This window comes from Phocoena phocoena, chromosome 7 (genome assembly GCF_963924675.1).
Source record: "Phocoena phocoena chromosome 7, mPhoPho1.1, whole genome shotgun sequence".
Taxonomy (NCBI): domain Eukaryota; kingdom Metazoa; phylum Chordata; class Mammalia; order Artiodactyla; family Phocoenidae; genus Phocoena; species Phocoena phocoena.
Window position 1 is genome coordinate 17,190,617 of NC_089225.1, and position 15,514 is coordinate 17,206,130.

Below are 15,514 nucleotides of genomic sequence, written 5' to 3' on the forward strand. Positions count from 1 at the left end.
CTACTCGTGACTGGGGGCGCAAAGACAGGTTAGATTAAAAAGTGGTTGAGACCAATGAAATTGTATTGGGTTTGGTACTGAACTGGACCTAAGGTGTTTGAAGAGCTTTCAATATCACTCTAAGAGCTGTATCGGTGGTTCTCAAATCTGTCCGTGCATCTGAATCACCCTCGGCGTTTTGTCAAAGCACAGATGTTTAGTTCCCATCTTAGACTTAAAAGACTTGGAATTTCCTGAGTTGTCTCGTAGGCATCTGACTTCAGAAGCTCTGTTTCTGCATAGGTTTCATCCCTCTTGTCTGCTTGCAGATTTCACTGTTATATTTATACTTCTCCCTCCTGCATGGTGGATTCCACCCTTTCCACGGGCGCACCAGCATGCCCTAATGTCACCTGTCTTTTTCCAAGAGCTCCTCTTCTATGATGTCTCTCTTCAGCTATGACTCTCCCCCATGTTGGCTGCACTTCACAGGAACACTTAGAAGAGCTGTCTGTCTCCATGATGTCTCCATGTCCTTACCTTCCTACCCACTCAATCAGAAACTGTTGTTGTCCAGCTTTTAGCTATAACCCATCCCTCACCAGAGCTAGCGAGGATTTCCGTTTCCTCTTGCTATTATCTCCTCAGCATTCAACAAGGCTGCCCTTGGAACACTTTCTTCTTTAGGCTTCCATGACCCCTCACCTTTCTAATTTTCCTCCTAACACACTAGCTGCTGCTTCCCCGTCTCACTTGCAAGCTCCTCTTCCTCTGCTGGACCTCCAAGAAAGGGGCGCCCCAGGGCTCTGTCTTCTGCCTCCTTATGGTCCACCTTTACACGTACTTCTGATACGACCTTATTAAATCCTACAACATAGAATGTCATCTACATGCTGATGACTCTCAAAGCCGTATCTCTAGCCCTGACCTTGGCTTTGGATATCCAACTGCCTATCGAACACGATCACTTGAATGTTTAATAAGCATCTCAACTCAACGTGGACACAACAGATTGGTGATTCTACATTCCTTCCCCCAAGTCACCTCTCCTCCTCGCTTTGCCTCTCTCAGAAATTTGGAACAACCCTATATTCAGCTGCTAAGGTCAAAAACCTAAAAGTCACCCTTATTTCTCATTTTCTCTTATAGTCCACATCCAATCCTTCAGTAATTCCAATAGGTTTTACTTCTAAAATATGTTCTTCCTTGACCATTTCTTGCCAGCATAGCATAGTGAAACCATACAACTGGAAGTCAAATTCTGACTCTCACACTTAACATGACCTTAGCCAAGTTACCCAACTTGTCTGGGGCTTAGTTTCCTAATCTGTAAAATGGGGATGATAATAATCCTATCTGCCTCACTCCACAGGGTTGTTATGAAGATTAAAATAGTGTGTGTGTTTGTACATGTGTATATATGTGTTTATGTGTGAATGTCATCATTGTTATTCCCCATTAGTTCAAGGATATTATATAGTTTTATTATTTTTATGCCCTGGTAGTCCTATGTACCTACCCTAGATAGGTCTAATGGCATGTTTTGTCAGGAATCTGAAACAACCTCCTACCTGGTTTTCCTGTCTCTACCTCTGTCCCACTATTAGCCCTCAAACTAGCAAGAATTGTCTTTCTAAAGCACAAGTCAGATCACGCTACTTCCCTAGTTAAAAATCTTTCCTGGCTTCCCTTTACATGTATCATTATGTTCAAAGTCTTTACTGTGACTGTGACCTAGAAGGCTTTACAGGGTCTAGCCTCTGTCTACCTCTCTGAACTCAATTTCCTTGCAGTTTTCAAACCTTAGACCTCATTTCCCCAGGACAAAGTTCTGACGTCTGTTTCTCTAAATGGCCAAGCTTTCTACCATCTCTGGGCTTTCACACTTGCTGTTTCTTATTGTTCTTCTTGCAGATCCTCACACAGCTGTCTCCTTTTTTTTTTCCTTTTCTTTTTTTTTTTTAAAGCTTGAGTATTTATTTTCTAAAATTAGTAAAACTGCCTCTTTTTAAAGTAGGAGTTGGGTATGGGGAATTGCCTATGAAATGACAGAAGACATTATTACAAATGGCATACCAGCCTTAAAGAGCTGAGGTTTCCTTTTTGAGGCATTAGATAAACTTGAATAAACATACACAGTAAAGGAATGAGCTGGACTGTGTGGGATAATTCTTAAGAAATTAGGGGTCAGCACTCCTTTTTTAAAAAAATAAATTTATTTATTTATTTTTGGCTGTGTTAGGTTTTCGTTGCTGCGTGCGGCTTTCTCTAGCTGCAGCGAGCAGGGGCTGCTCTTCATTGCTGTGCACAGGCTTCTCATTGCGGTGGCTTCTCTTGTTGTGGACCACCGGCTCGAGGTGTGCGGGCTTCAGTAGTTGTAGCATGAAGGTTCAGTAGTTGTGGCTCACGGGCTGTAGAGCGCAGGCTCTGTAGTTGTGGCACAAGGGCTTAGTTGCTCCGCGGCATGTGGGATCTTCCTGAACCAGGGCTCGAACCCGTGTCCCCTGCATTGGCAGGCGGATTCTTAACCACTGCGCTACCAGAGAAGTTCCACGTCTCCTTTTTAGTATTTTGTATCACCTCCACATGGCCCAATTTGAGAAGCCATTGTAGGTAAGTACCTCTCCTGTTTCCATCCCCAGGCTCTCTCCTACTGTATCACCTCATTTTTTTCTTATTCAGAGGGTCTTATTTGTCTGTTCATTTCTTTTTTGCTTATTTATTATTTTATTTAAGTATGTACATCTGTCTCATCCTCTGGGGTTGAGGACCATAAAAACTGATCAAATCCCAGTGTCCAGAACAGCATTTGGTCCATAGAAGGCATTCAATAGATATCTACTGACTACAAATTCAACATATAATTGTGGTGCACAGCCAGATTTGAGAAATACTATTTTAAACTACTTCATTTTATTTATTTATTTACTTTTGGGCTGTGTTGGGTCTTTGTTTCTGTGCGAGGGCTTTCTCTAGTTGTGGCAAGCGGGGGCCACTCTTCATGGCGGCGCGCGGGCCTCTCACTATCGTGGCCTCTCTTGTTGTGAAGCACAGGCTCCAGACGCACAGGCTCAGTAGTTGTGGCTCACGGGCCTAGGTGCTCCGCGGCATGTGGGATCTTCCCAGACCAGGGCTCGAACCCGTGTCCCCCTCACTGGCACGCAGATTCTCAACCACTGCGCCACCAGGGAAGCCCTAAACTACTTCATTTTAAACAGGAGTTACCAATTAACAAGAATGCTTATCATTAGCAGTTTAATTGTCCTATTTTCATGGAAAGTATAACTGAGTCAAGAAAGCCGTTTTTCACTTTAACACATTTAAGTGCCATATTTTTTTCTGCATAAATTAAATCTTCCTATAAGAAGCCAAGTTCTTCTGACCTTGAGTCTGTAGCTAAGGTTTTAGAAAGTACCTGGAGGCTCAGAACGCCCAGGTGGTCTCAGGCCAGTACTCCTCCTGGCTAGAGTCTGGGAATCAGAGATGTGATGGGAGTTGTGAGTGAGCAAAGGGATGTCCAGCTTGATTTCTAGTCAGGTGTGCAGTTGGTTAATGCAGCGGTTCCCAACCTTTTTGGCATCGGGGACCAGTTTCATGGAAGACAATTTTTCCACAGACGGGCCTGGGCCGGGGTGGGGAATGGTTCAGGTGGTAATGTGAGTGATGCAGAGTGGCAGAAGAAGCTCGCCTGCCACTCCACTCACCTCCTGCTGTGTGGCCCAGTTCCTAACAGGCCACGGACTGATGCCTGTCCTCAGCCCGGGGGTTGGGGACCCCTGGCTTAATGCATGGAGAGAAAGGCCTGCTTGGTGTGTGGGGAAGGGGTCTAGAGACAAGCGATCATGTACTTCAAGGAGCATGCCAAGAGCAAACCTGGGGCTTGAGGCCAAAGCCCAGGAGTAGAGAACAGGGAAGGCACAAAGTCCAATCAATGGACTGTGAAGGTCAAGTCTGGGAAGATCCTTTAAGTCAATGGTCTGGGATAGGGTGGGAAAAAAGGAGTGGTCTGTGACACAAGGGCCTGTGACATGGTGGCACTGTGCCGTCGAAAATGGTGAGCTCTATTTTGAGAAAGCAGTCTCTGAGACAGCAGCCAGGGAAGTCTAAACTTTTCTAAAAAACAGAATACAACACACCTAGCACTTAAGAGTTACAGAAAACAAGCGGCATCCTGATCGCCCATGTGGTGCTTACGGCACAGACATAAAATATACCAAATGGTTTCTCCACCAGACGTCAGGACCCTAAACAAAAATTATAATCTACACCCAGGGGAAGCAGTTGCTGGATGGTGAGGCTAAGTGTCCTACTCCTTTTCATGAATGACTTACAGTTGCTAAAACCAAGGCACTGAGAAAACAACTGCTAAGAGGAGAAAAAAAATGTGTGAAATGCATGTGTATATGAAATTATTATTTTGAACTGCTGGCCCAGGAGGTTTTTTGTTTTTTTTTTTTGGAAGGTAAATGTCTTATTTAGCAAAATACCTTAATGAGCCAGGGAATGGTGTGGAATGAGACCATGAGTGGGGTGTAGGGACCAATAAAGCTCTATGTAGTAAAGTGGTAAGAAGCAAGGCTGTGGAGAGGGAGTGAGCAGGAAAGCACCAGCTACGCTCTATGGCAGGAGGCTGGGGATTGAGGAGAAGGGGCTAATAAGGAATGCCCAGCAGCTGAAGGACTTGCAGGCAGAGCCATCTAAAGGCCAAACGCAAAGCCCTTAGCCTTGGGGATATTATTCACGACCACGTATCCTTTGTGGGGTTGGATTCTGGGAAGAGTAGGGAAAGTGGATTCTGTTTCACGTGAGATTGTTTCTGAAAGGAGAAGAAAGGGGGATTGAAAGTTGAGTGGGGTAGGAACTCAGCCCCAGGAATGACCACAGGAGGGAACGACACTGGGGTGGGATTGGTGGTGGGGATGGGAGCCCTAGACTTTCCTCAGGTTGGGGGATCTGATGCTTTGACAACATATATTTAATTCTCAAAGTCAGGGACCGCTCAGCTATAATCTAAGCTGTTTTTTAAAAAAATTTATTTTATTGAAGATTCAAGATGGTGGAGGAATAGGTGGATGTGGAGTTCGTCTCTCTCCACGGATGCAGCAGGAATACGTTGACAGACGCAACAATTCTCACAGAACACCGGCTGAAAACTAGCGGAAGGCCTTGGACAACAGAAAGGACTATAAAGATCCCTGCATAACTCAGTAGAAAGGAAAAAAAGAAGGGAGAAGGAGGAGAGGAAGCAGGATGGGACCCGCACCCTGGTGCAGGGGGAGCTGAAGCAGAGGAGAGATTCATGAGTTCGAGGAAACCCCCTCTCTGACTGGGAAATTGACCTGGACAGAAGGGAAGCATTTGAGGCTGTCAGAAGACGGTGAAGCGGCCAATCTGTGGCAGACAGGACAGAGGGAGAAATACACAGACGGTCCATACCGTGGACCTACATGCCCCGGACGGGGACGAGCGTTCACAGGTGTGCAAGGGGGCGGGGAGCTGGTGCATGGGGATTAGAGAACAGGCCCAGAGCTAGAACTGCTGTTGGCTGTGGCGAGACGGACCAAGGGGACAGGAGGGAGGAAATCCGCAGCAGGGAAGGCTACAGAGGAAGACTGGACTGCCATGGAAGCAGGGCGTTACTGCTGAGCCACACGCAGGGGGAGGAGCCGCTATTGTAATCTCTCTCTCCCCACGTGCCCGGCACCTGCCGATGACAATAAAAGAAGCCCGCTTAGGGCTGGCTCTCGTGTGCCAGCTGCCAAGCAATAAAAAAAGCTCTCTCAGAGGTGGCCCTAATGTGCCGGCTACAGGGCAATAAAAAAAAAAAAAAAAAGCCCTTTCAGGGTTGGCCCTCGTGCACCTGCTGCCAGGCATCAGAAAAACCCCAGCCAGGGCTGGCCCTCATGTGCCTTATGCCGAACACCAGAAAAGGCCCTCATTAGGGACATATCTCTTGCGGCCGTGGCTGCTGGCTTCCCTACGCATTTGGCGCTGCCGGGGCTCCCTGGATCCGAGCAGTCATACCACCTCTGCGCCCTGTCCTCACTGGGGCAGACCCAAGAGCTCCAAGGCAGCCTCAGGACCAGACTCCTGTGGGGGGACCACACGCAGAGGTGGGGATAAAATCAAAGCTGAACCCCAGGGATGGGGTGACTAAAGAAGAAGATCGAAAATCTTTCCATCAGCTGTACAAGCTGCTGATTAAATCCCCACGATCAGCTAGGTAGACCCTGTGTCTACGGAATACCTGAGTAGACAATGAGTGTCCCCACAAATGAAAACAGTCTAGCTCTGGCAGCTGTGGACTTTGGGGGCAGCACACGCAGGAACTGGGCCAGATCAGAGTCTGAGGGGTCACCACAGGGCCCACAGCAGGTCCAGAGACCAGCCCAGAGGCAGAGGAGGGCCTGCTGGGGAGGCGGAGGAGGGCTGTGGCTCATGGCGTGTGCAAGGACACTTACAGTGTAGAACCCAGGGAAACATAATTATTACTATTAATTTTATTATGTTTTGATTCATTCTGTTGTTGGTTCTATATATATATATATTTTGGTTTCTTTCTTTCTTTGTCATTGCAGTTTTTTGGTTTTTTTAAGGTCTTTTGGGATCTCTGCATTTTATAACATTTTTATTTTTTTTTATACATTTCTATTTTGACTTTGCTTTTCTGTTGTTCTGTGTTCTTTTCCCTTATTTTTTTCTTCCTATTTTTTTACATATAAATATATATATCTGTGTATATATATATTTGTTTCCATTTCTACTTTGCCTTTCTGCTGTCCTGTGTTTTTTCCCTTTTTATGTTATTTTATTCTTCTTATTTTTTAAACCATTTTTATTGGTTGTTCTGCTTCCTTGCTTTATTCTTCAGCTGGCACACTGCTTTTCTTTTGTTCTTAGGTTGTGTGTTTTTGTTAGTTTCAATCCTAATTGTTTGATTTCACTTTTGAGTTCTACTATTTGTCTAGTTGTTCTTTTACTTTTTCTTTTATTTGGCTCTGTTTTTGTTTCTTTTATGTGTGTGTGTTTCCTTGTTTCTGGTTGTGTTTGTCTGATTTACCATTTCTTCAGGGTTTTGACATTTTTTCCTTTAATATACTTTCTTTTTTTATTTTTTGTAGTTCTGCTTCTACGTTGCTTTGCTGTTGTTCTGTGTTCTTCCCCTTTTTCTCTTTTTCTTTTTTCTTTTTTATAACATTTCTGGCAGTTTGTTTTGTTTCTTTCCTTCATTCTCCAGCTGGCACTCTGCTTTGGTTTTGTTTTTTGGTTTTGGGTTTTTGTCAGCTTTTTTCTTAATTGTTTGATTTTGTTCTTGGGTTCCTTTGTTTCTCTGGTTGTTCTCTTGCTTTTTGTTTTACTTGGTTCTGTTTTTGCTTCTTTTGTGTGAGTGCGTGTTTCCTTGTTTCTGTTTCTGTTTGTTTGATTTTACTTTTTACCATTTATCAGGGGTTTCCTTAGCCTTTTTTTTTAATCCCCTTTATCACCGGGACAAGTGACTTGCGGGGTCTTGGTCCCTTGACACAAGTCGAGCCTGAGGCTCTGGAGTGGGTGCACCAGGTCCAGGATGCTGGGCCACTAGAGAATCCCCGGCCCCAGAGAAGATTAATCGCCGAGAGCTCTCATGGAGGCCTCTATCTGAATCCAAGACCTGGCTCCACCCACCTGCCAGCAGCTCCCAGTGCCAGACGCCTCACACCAAACAACAAACAAGTCAGGAACACAAACCCACCCATCAGCACACAGACTTCCTAATATCATACTAAGCGCACAGACACCCCAAAACACATCACCTGACATGGCCCTGCTCATCAGCGGGAAAACACTCAGCTCCACCGACGAGAACACAAGCACCAGTCCCTCCCATCAGGAAGCCTACATAAGACACTGGACCAACCCCACCACTGGGGGCAGAGAACAGAAGCAAAAGGAACTAAAACCCTGCACCCTAGGGAAAGGAAACCTCAAATAGTGTAAATTAGACAAAATGAGAAGACAGAGAAATACCCTACATGCAAAAGAGCAAGATAAAAACCCATAAGACAGAATAAATGAAGAAGAAATAGGCAAACTACCTGAAAAAGAATTCAGAGTAATGATAGTAAGGATGATCCAAAATCTTGGAAATGGAATGGAGAAAAGACAAGAAACGTTTAACAAGAAACTAGAAGAACGAAGAGCAAACAAACAGCAATGAACAAAACAATAACTGAAATTAAAAATACTCTAAAAGGAATCAGTAGCAGAGTAACTGAGGCAGGAGAACGGATTAAGTGAGCTGGAAGATCGAATGGTGGAGATAACTGTTGCAGAGCAGAATAAAGAAAAAAGAATCAAAAGAATGGACGACAGTTTCAGAGACCTCTGGGACAGCATTACGTGCACCAACATTCAAATTATAGGCGTCCCAGAAGAAGAAAAAAAGAAAGGGTCTGAGAAAATATATGAAGGGATTATAGGTGAAAACTTCCCCAACATGGGAAAGGAAATAGTCAATCAAGTCCAGGAAGTGCAGAGAGTCCCATACAGGATAAATCCAAGGAGGAACACTCCGAGACACATATTAATCAAACTAACAAAGAGCAAACACAAAGAAAAAATATTAAAAGCGGCAAGGGAAAAGCAACAAATACCATACAAGGGAATCCCCATAAGGTTAACAGCTGATCTTTCAGCAGAAATTCTACAGGCCAGAAGGGAGTGCAAGATGTATTTAAGGTAATGAAAGGGGAAATCCTACAACCAAGATTACTCTGCCTGGCAAGGATCTCATTCAGATTCGATGGAGAAATTAAAACCTTTACAGACAAGCAAAAGCTAAGAGAATTCAGCACCACCAAACCAGCTTTACAAGAAATGCTAAAGGAACTTCTCTAGGCAGGAAACACAAGAGAAGGAAAGGACTTACAAAAACAAATGCAAAACAATTAAGAAAATGGTAATAGGAACACACATATCAATAATTACCTTAAATGTAAACGGATGAAGCGCCCCAAGCAAAATACAAAGACTGGCTGAATGGATACAACACCAAGACCGTATATATGCTGCTTAAAAGAGACCCACACTTCAGACCTAGGGACACATACAGACTGAAAGTGAGGGGATGGAAAAAGATATTCCATGCAAATGGAAATCAAAAGAAAGCTGGAGTAGCAATACTCAGACAAAACAGACTTTAAAATAAAGACTATTACAAGAGACAAGGATATATAATGATCAAGGGTTTGATCCAAGAAGAAGATATAACAATAGTAAATATCTATGCGCCCAACAGAGGAGCACCTCAATACATAAGGAAAATGCTAACAGCCATAAAAGGGGAAATCGACAGTAACACAATCATAGTAGGGGACTTGAAAACTGCACTTTCACCAATGGACAGATCATCCAAACTGAAAATAACTGAGGAAACACAAGCTTTAAATGACACATTAGACTAGATGGACTTAATTGATATTTATGGGACATTCCATCCAAAAACAACAGAATACACTTTCAAGTGTACACAGAACATTCTCCAGGATAGATCATATCTTCAGTGAAAAACCAAGCTTTGGTAAATTTAAGAAAACTGAAATCTTATCAAGTATCTTTTCCAACCACAACACTATGAGACTAGATATCAATTACAGAAAAGAAAACTGTAAAAAATACAAACACATGGAAGCTAAACAATATGCTATTAAACAACCAAGCAATCACTGAAAAAATCAAAGAGGAAATCAAAAAATACCTAGACACAAGTCACAATGAAAATACAACGACCCAAAACCTATAACCTGTGGGATGTAGCAAAAGCAGGTCTAAGAGGGAAGCTTATAGCAATACAATCCTACCTCAAGAAATAAGAATCATCTCAAATAAACAACCTAGCCTTACACCTAATGCAATTAGAGAAAGAAGAACAAAAAGAAAAAAGCTCAAAGTTAGCAGAAGGAAAGAAATCATAAAGATGAGATGAAAAATTAATGAAAAAGAAGTGAAGGAAAAAATATCAAAGATCAATAAAACTAAAAGCTGGTTCTTTGAGAAGATAAACAAAATTGACAAACCATTAGCCAGACTCATCAGGAAAAAAAGGGAGAAGATTCAAATCAACAGAATTAGAAACGAAAAAGGAGAAGTAACAACTTACACCACAGAAATATAAAGGATCATGAGAGATTACTACAGGCAGCTATATGCCAGTAAAACAGAAAACCTGGAAGAACTGGACAAATCTTAGAAAAGTACAACCTTCCAAGACTGAACCAGGAAGAAATAGAAACAAGAAGAGACAAATCACAAGCACTGAAATTGAAACTGTGATTAAAAATCTTCCAACAAACAAAAGCCCAGGGCCGGATGGCTTCACAGGCGAACTCTGTCAAATATTTAGAGAAGAGCTAACATCGATCCTTCTCAAATTCTTCCAAAATATAGCAGAGGGAGGAACACTCTCAAAATCATTCTATGAGGCCACCATCACCCTGATACCAAAACCAGACAAAGATGTCACACAAAAAAGAAAACTATAGGCCAATATCACTGATTAACAATGGTGCCCAGTGTCACCACTATTATTCAATATAGTTTTGGAAGTTTTAGTCACAGCAATCAGAGAAGAAAAAGAAATAAAAGGAATCCAAATCGGAAAAGAAGAAGTAAAACTGTCACTGCTTGCAGATGACATGATACTATACATAGAAAATCCTCAAGATGCCACCAGAAAACTACTAGACCTAATCAATGAATTTGGTAAAGTAGCAAGATACAAAAGTAATGCATAGAAATCTCTTGCATTCCTATACACTAACAATGAAAAATCAGAAAGAGATATCAAGGAAACACTCCCATTTACCACTGCAACAAAATGAGTAAAATGAGTAAAATACCTAGGAATAAACCTACCTAAGGAGGCAAAAGACCTGTATGCAGAAAACTATAAGACAGTGATTAAAGAAATCAAAGACGATATAAACAGATGGAAAGATATACCATGTTCTTGGATTGGAAGAATCAACATTGTGAAAATGAATACTACCCAAAGCAATCTACAGATTCAATGCAATCCCTATCAAATTAGCAATGGCATTTTTCACAGAATTAAAACAAAAAATTTCACAATTTGTATGGAAACACAAAAGACCCCAAATAGCCAAAGCAATCTTGAGAAAGAAAAACAGAGTTGGAGGAATCAGGCTCCCTGACTTCAGACTATACTACAAAGCAACAGTAATAAAGACAGTATGGTACTGGCATAAAAACAGAAATATAGATCAATGGAACAGGATAGAAAGCCCAGAGATAAACCCACGTACATATGGTCACCTTATCTTTGATAGTGGAGGCAAGAATATACAGTGGAGAAAAGACAGCCTCTTCAATAAGTGGTGCTGGGAAAACTGGACAGCCACATGTAAAAGACTGAAATTAGAACACTCCCTAACACCATACACCAAAATAAACTCAAAATGGATTAAAGACCTAAATGTAAGGCCAGACACTATCAAACTCTTAGAGGAAAACATAGGCAGAACACTCTATGACATAAATCACAGCAAGATCCTTTTTGACCCACCTCCTAGAGAAATGCAAATAAAAACAAAAGTAAACAAATGGGACCTAATGAAACTTAAAAGCTTTTGCACAGCAAAGGAAACCATAAACAAGATGAAAAGACGACCCTTAGAATGGGAGAATATATTTGCAAATGAAGCAACTGACAAAGGATTTATCTCCAAAATATACAAGCAGCTCATGTAGCTCAATATCAAAAAACAAACAACACAATCCAAAAATGGGTGGAAGACCTAAAGAGACATTTCTCCAAAGAAGATATATAGATTTCCAGCAAACACATGAAAGAATGCTCAACATCACTAATCATTAGAGAAATGCAAATCAAAACTACAATGAGGTATCCCCTCACACTGGTCAGAATGGGCATCATCAAAAAATCTACAAACAATAAATGCCGGAGAGGGTGTGGAGAAAAGGGAACCCTCCTGCACTGTTGGTTATAATGTAAATTGGTACACCCACTATGGAGAACAGTATGGAGGTTCCTTAAAAAACTAAAAATAGAACAATCCCACTACTGGGCATATACCTTGAGAAAACCATAAATAAAAAAGATGCATATACCACAATGTTCACTGAAGCACTATTTACAATTTCTAGGACATGGAAACAACCTAAATGTACATCGACAGATGAATGGATAAAGAAGATGGTGCACATATATACAATGAAATATTACTCAGTCATAAAAGGAACGAAATTGAATTATTTGTAATGAGGTGGATGGACCTAGAGTCTGTCATATAGAGTGAAGTAAGTCAGAAAGAGAAAAACAAATACCACATGCTAACACACATATGGAATCTAAAAAACGGTACTGATGAACCCAGTGGCAGGGCGGGAATAAAAATGCAGACGTAGAGAACGGACTCGAGCACACAGTGGAGGAAGGGTAAGCTGGGACGAAGTGAGAGTGGCATGGACATATATACACTACCAAATGTAAAACCGACAGGTAGTGGGAAGCAGCCGCATAGCACAGGGAGATGAGCTCCGTGCTTTGTGACCACCTAGAGGGGTGAGATAGGGAGGGTGGGAGGGAGCCTCAAGAGGGAGGGGATATGGGGATATATGTATATGTATAGCTGATTCACTTTGTTGTACTACAGAAACTAACACAACATTGTAAAGCAATTATACTCCAATAAAGATATTAAAAAAATAAAATTTATTTTATTCATGTACAACTGATTTACAGTGTTGTGTTAATTTCTGTACGGCAAAGTGATTCAGTTACACATATATAAAAACGCACATTCTTTTTCATATTATTTTCCATTATGGTTTATCACAGGATACTGAATACAGTTCTCTGTGCTATACAGTAGGACCTTGTTGTTTATCCATTCTATATTTAATAGTTTGCAACTGCTAATCTCAAACTCCCAATCCATTCCTCCCTAGGCTGGTTTTGAATAACACAGTGATATTCATCAAGAACATAATATTAAAAGTAAATTTGTGTCGCTTCTTTTCTGCACCTTCTTGGGACCTGTTTGTGGAGCAGGAATTCAGGGAATCTGTTTTCCATCCCCCTGACAACCATCCCTCTCTGCTCCTACCACACCAGGGGCCAAGCGATTAAGGTACACAAATATGTTGTTTCAAAAATACACGGATGGAAAATAGTTTTGTTTTTCTAAAATCTGGCTGTATGACATTCAAAATTCAAAATAATTTTGAAGCATTATGGTTAATTCACCTGCAATCTTGCAAAAGAGCATTTTGTTAAAGTGTATAAATCTATGTAGGGGGTCTGTGACCAGCTGTGATTACGATCTGTCAAAAGCAGCCCTCTATCTTCTCACAGTAATTGCTAACTTATGCAAAGGATTCTATACAAACACAAATAGTAAATTAAAAAAAATCAAATAAAGTAAAATGAAATTCATATGAAAATCAGATGATGCATGAGTGTGTGTGTATGTGGGGTATGTCTATATGTGATAGATTTCTTTTTATTATCTGTTTAAGTAGACAATAGTGAGATTTGGGAGCAAAGAGAGAGTTCATTTACTATTGAGCAAAGAATTTTACAGAACAAGATATGACACTGTGACTAGAGGACATTACTTTAGGAAATAAAATATGTTTGTAAATTAAAATTGCCGGGCTTCATGGCATTTAGAGATATCATCTATTGCATCCAAATGATGCTGGAGGCGAGAGTTGTTACCTGAAGTGTAAAGATCTCTGTGAAAGGAAAAAAAAAATGGTGCTTCTCATTTACTCAGTGAGGGTTTAAGAAACATTTGGTGCCAAAGGTATTTTTAAAATACTTTTAGCTTGATTATATAAAATGTCCTTCACAAAGTTGTCTCACTGACAATTAGATGAACTAAAAGCAATGTGTACCGCAATCATCAACAAAACTAACAATTTAAGTTTACGGTTCTAGGGAAATGAATTGTAATAACAACTCCTTCCTACTATTAAATCCGGTTAATTCAACCTCAAGACAAAGCCATGAGTTCTCAAAACTCTCAGACAACCACCTCGGTTTCCCTCGAGAAGGCTTTCCCACTCTTCGTGGTGATTATATTAAAAATGATAAAAGTGTGAGAACCTTTGGGGAAACAGGGGTGATTACTGGCCCTTTGCAGAAAAGGAACCATCAGCGGTTCCCTCAGTTGACCTCTCTTCTGCCTCATATGTGACATAACGCACTTAAGTCACTCCTGTGTAGAGCAGCTGAAGTTTTTCATTCATACTTCTTATATTAATCATTGCATTCAGATAAATGGGGGGAAAACCATGTAAGGAAAGGCAGGAGCCTTGGAGTAGGAGGATAGAAAAGACCATACGCCAGGCACTGCTGCACAAACATTAACTCACTTAACCCTCGATACTTCTCTGGAAGGAAAGTTACTATTATCATCCCCAGTTTTGCATTTGAGGAAACAGACACACAGAGAGCCTAATTAATTTGCCTAAGGTTTCAAAACTAGAAAAGAATTGAACTGAGATTCAACTCCAAAGTGCATACTCTTATTTATTTTGCTTCAGTATTGCTGAGGAAATTAAGTAAAAATGGCATGCACCTACAGACAAGGTGGTAGGTTAGGGTTAGGGTCAGGATTGCAGAAACCAACTGCAGAAAACAAGATCTCTCGAGCTCTTATTTCTTCACATTACTGCAGGAAGTTTCAGGATTCTATAGAGACTATGGAAGAACTACATTTTTAGATACTGGCTGATGGTCCCTTGTGCCTAGTTTAAGAAAAGGTGGGCTTACCATAGTCCTTGCTTAAAAATGATTACGTCCCAGTTCTATATGCAAACAGAACATTTATCGCAAGTAGGTAAGCCAACTCATGGAAAAAGGCATCTTTGCTAGATCTTTCAGCATGTGAACTAATAACTGAAATGCTCTTTGAGGACTGCTATAAGTATTCAGGAATTAACACTCTAAGTGATGTCAAATGCCACTAAGTAATAGACCAGAGTTTTCAACTGTTTTAGAGGACTACAGTGGTTGAAAACCCTCCTTAAAGCACCCCTTAGCTCAGCTTCACCTCTATTTTTATGTCTTACATGGTGCACTTCTGCACGAGCTTTTTTGTTTTTTGAAGAAATAGCTCTACTGCTTAAAATTATTTTTCTTACAATTGCCCTTACGTAGTATTCAATATTTTGCTTATTCGTTCACTTATTTGATCATTAGGCATTGGGAAACTAAGCGAAATATCACATAGCCCTTCCCTCAAGGAACTTGCAATTTTAGGGAAACTGATCCAGTTTGAGGGTCAAACTGAAAGTGAAATGAATTACTGATCTATGCACTTTTTTAAGGCAGTACAATCATACTCACTAGGCCAAGACTCTTTCAGGGTCACAAACTTTAACCCTGTGCTCATCATTGACAAAGGCATCCCAATGGGAGCCACTAGATCCTATTAGTCTGGGAGAACTAAGAAAGGAAGATTTATATTTACTCAAAAGTGGGGCCAATACAAGAAGCAGAACACGGTTA

General features: G+C 41.2%; 1 protein-coding gene across 1 annotated transcript in view; it reads right to left on the bottom strand.

Moving 5' to 3' along the window:
* The window catches only part of NCKAP5 (NCK associated protein 5), a 906,625-nt gene that overhangs the window by 273,941 nt on the left and 617,170 nt on the right, over positions 1-15,514 (bottom strand). The window lies entirely within an intron of this gene.